Consider the following 3,906-nt stretch of genomic DNA (forward strand, 5'->3'; position numbering starts at 1 on the left):
TACAGAGAATGGGAGAAGCCAAAGTTTTCCTAGAGATCAAATAAAATCCATGAAAAGTCAAATAAGACTCATGTGATTCAAGTGGCAGCAAGTCAGCACCATACAAACAAAACCTGCACTTGCTATTCTTATGAGCTCTTAAACCAGAATATTGGCAGCCTTCATTAATACCCGCACCTCCATCATACTGTGGGTCAGGTCAGTGGTATTGCTGAGTGATTTGCGCAGCTCTGGCAGGGAGTTCAACTACTGACCTTGCTGAAACTAGGCTGCATGTAAGGTTTTTGGGCTAGTGACAGATACTTAGTGAAAACCAAAGGTACCTACTGCTAAAAAAAGCCAGTTTTGGTAACTTTATTTGTGGTGATGCTGGTTATGTTGGGTTTGACTACAAAGAGAAAAAAAATTGATAAGGGTTGGATGACCTGCAAGAAGTCTTTGCCTCAAAAGCAGTTTAGGCAGTCAACAAAGAAAATTAAATTATAGGGGTAAGTTAAAAACTATTTGCATTAAATTGTTACAGGATCCATAGAAAACAGTAAAGTCACTGGCAGCTCACTTTAGTGCTTTTTGCATTCCTATGAGAGCTTCCAAAATGCAGCTGTAGAAAGCATGCCCCAATATTGATTTTAACAAGTAACTGTTCTAAAATTTAGTCAGATGATGTGCAGCTACAGCTTGCTGCAATACCACTTGGGCTCTGTTTTCATGCACAGTCATTGCTATTAAGTGAGTGGTTTGGAAGGGGGAGCTGCATTCATTGTTGAAAATTATTGTGGTGCCTGAGCTTTATGGAAACAAATACCTACTGTTTGCCCTGAGCACATCTAAGCCAAGATAGATGAATGCTAGCCCTCTCCAGGCCCTTTGGCATTTGGCATGTCCCTGCCTCCTCCTGCCCTGCAGCATCCTGAAGAAGGGAAGGAGAGAGAGGGGCTGACCCTTCAGACACACAAACCTGGCGAGTGCACACATCAAACTGAGCAGCTGGCAGCAAGGAGCTTGCAGATTTGACTGTAGCTCATCCGCAGAGAACTCTACATTTCAAAAGCACAGATTGTTTTTATCTCCCTGAGTGATCCCAGTGAGATCGCAGTTTTTACACCGTGCTTCCTAAATGGGACACAATCCTTCAGCACTCTGCCTGGCCGTCAGTATAATGTTAGTAACTAGAATAATTCTGCAGGAACTACTGCTTCAGTGCATGAATTGCCATCCCTGTAGTACCAGGGACATTTGTGGTGCCAATGAGAACAAGAAGGCAACTTCTTTGAATGGGGCCCTAACCCTGTAAACATTTAAGCACAAAAGTAACTTTATTTTGAAGAGTCAGTCAACAGATGCAGGATATTCATCGGTGAGACTAATCCTCTAGGAAGATCAAATAAAAACTAGAGCCAAGTGTCGTTGAAAATGGTAGATGTTTGTGGAAAGTGAGAATTGGAAAAGATGTGAGGTGACTTTACCAACACATGATGTATGATTTCATATGTACTTTGCGAAACTGATTTTTCTATTTTGAGCTTCAGTGGGGCTTTTGCAAGTGGATTTTCACTGGAAGATGCCACGGGGAACCTCTGAGAGAAAAATCAACCAGAGCATGGAAGAAAGACAGTGACCTAGAATCCAAGTGAAAGATTCATGTAATATATTGTTGCTGTTATAGCTGTGGGACACAGATGTCTGGTTACAAAATCAAAACCCCAATGGTTTAAGGGATGGCAGCTTTCTCATCCATCCATGTAGGCTGTGATGTCTGCACAGCCTGTGTGTCATCCTTCAGACTTGCAGAGTATCTAGCACAGTCCAGATTGCACCAGAGACTATCAGTGCTGGACCACAGGGATCTACTGAGAAAAGATGAACATATTAATGTAGCTCAGTGAGTACAGGATGGGACTTCCTCCCTCTCCAGAGACAGTGTGAGTATGGACAACTTCCTGGGATCTAAATCCAGCCTGCAATGGCTTCTAAAGATACTCTACTCTCTGTCTCAGCATTCTCACCTGCCTCAAATAACAGGAAAACCCATCAACACTTTTTAAATCTGTCTTACTTCAAAACAGTGCCTCTGCCTTGTGCAGACAATAGCAGCAAAGAAACGTGGGGCTAGAGGGAGCTCCATGAAACTTCAGCCATCCTGCCGCACTGAGCAGATCTCAGCCCAGCATGAGACCAGACCTGGGGAGCTGTGGAAGAGCTGGTGGCTGACAGACAGAATGCAATCAAACCCTGTGCATCACGCTGTGCTTCATCAGATTGACTCCCAGTTCACAGAGCATCTCCCAGAGCCCCATTCTGAAATCAGTGTGTTCCCAGGGTCTGGGCTCATCAGCCTCTTTCTGCTGCACACAGGGAAAGCTCCGTGTCCATGAACGATCCCTGGGAATGGTCTGAGCGATGGGAGGGGGCACCAAGCCTTGCCTTGGCCAAGCAGGGCCGGCGAGCCTTTGTTTGTGCATCTGCTCCTCTGACTGCCAAAAGCTCATTAAAAACAGGACACAAAGAAGCAGCAGAGGAACAGGACAAGCCCCCTCCCGTCTCCTCCCCGACCTGTCACGACTCCCCCAGGCTCTCTGGCTCTGTCAGGGTGTCCCGGGCAGCCCTGCCAGGAGTCCAAGCAGAGGCCAGAGCAGCAGCAGCCAAGCGGCCCTTTGTTTGCTTAATTATTCAAATAACAACCTGGGCGAGATAAGGGCTGGCCCTGGCAGCACCGATTATGTGCTTTCCTGCTCCTGTAGCTCAACAAGTTTACCGGGGGTCAGCATCCCATGCAGAACACATCTGGAATGCAGCAGCCAGCAGCTGTGCCGCCTCCCGGGCACACCTCTGTGCCCCTGCTCAGCATCTCAGCAGGAGTGGATGCTCCCTTCAGCTCCCTTCAGCTCCCTTCAGCTCTGTCTACGCTGCAGACTGCACCACTGAAGCAGCCTGCAGCCTTGGCCCCAGCGTGGCTGTCAGCAGGCATGCATCCCAGCACACCAATAAACTTTGATAGGCAGACATGAAGTACATACAAGATGCTGCTTCAAGAAAATGAGATGGCATTCATGTAAATGGCATGCAGGATCAGAAATACATTTTCCACAACATACACTTCGTGTGTAGGCCCCCCAAAACCTGTTGGCTTGCAAGGGGCATTGCAAAGGACAAAATCTAACCTTCCAGCTAGAAATGTAATAATAAATTGTCTCAGGTGAGAACAGATGTGGGAGTAGGAATGAGATGGCATAAATCCACTAATTTTCAGAGTTGCCTAAAGGTAGAGGTGTGAATGCTTCTATTTTCAGAGTATGCCAAAAACATCAGTACCTTTGCTGGAATCTAGGGATATGTGCTTTGTATTTGGCTTTGTCCATCTATGAACAGGAGATGTGAGTTTGGTGTGCATGGACATCCCCAAAGCAGCTTTATTCTAGGTTGGCTAGATACTGATGGTAACAAAACTGGAGGAGCAGGTTCATTGCTGTCAAGCCCCAGATTAGTCTAAAGTGTCTTGGATATATCTCTTCACTCCTAGGCATGTAATTATGGTTCCTGGCATGTGGAATTTTAGGGATGCACCTTTGAAAAACTCATTTTATATAATTGTTTATTTACTTGTCCCTATTGTGTCCTAAAACTCTGCATAGTTACTCCTGCCAGGACGACAGGGCCCTACACACCCTTCATTCAAAGAGCTGTTCCTTTTTTTACCCTATCTAGTTGTTTTTTCCCAACCAAACTCTGCGGGGCAAGGGCTCTGTGGAGAAGGGACAAATGCCTTTGTTGTTTATGTGGCTGAAGTCTGTGGATTCCCTGTTGCTTGCAGCAGGAAGCAGATCTGAAGCATCACTTTCTGAGCAGGAAGCAGAGGGTGTCTGGGGCCCCTGGTCAGTTTGGCTAATGGATGGCCAACTGGTGACA

The sequence above is a fragment of the Geospiza fortis genome, unplaced genomic scaffold, assembly GCF_000277835.1.
Source record: "Geospiza fortis unplaced genomic scaffold, GeoFor_1.0 scaffold40, whole genome shotgun sequence".
In the NCBI taxonomy this organism is placed as follows: domain Eukaryota; kingdom Metazoa; phylum Chordata; class Aves; order Passeriformes; family Thraupidae; genus Geospiza; species Geospiza fortis.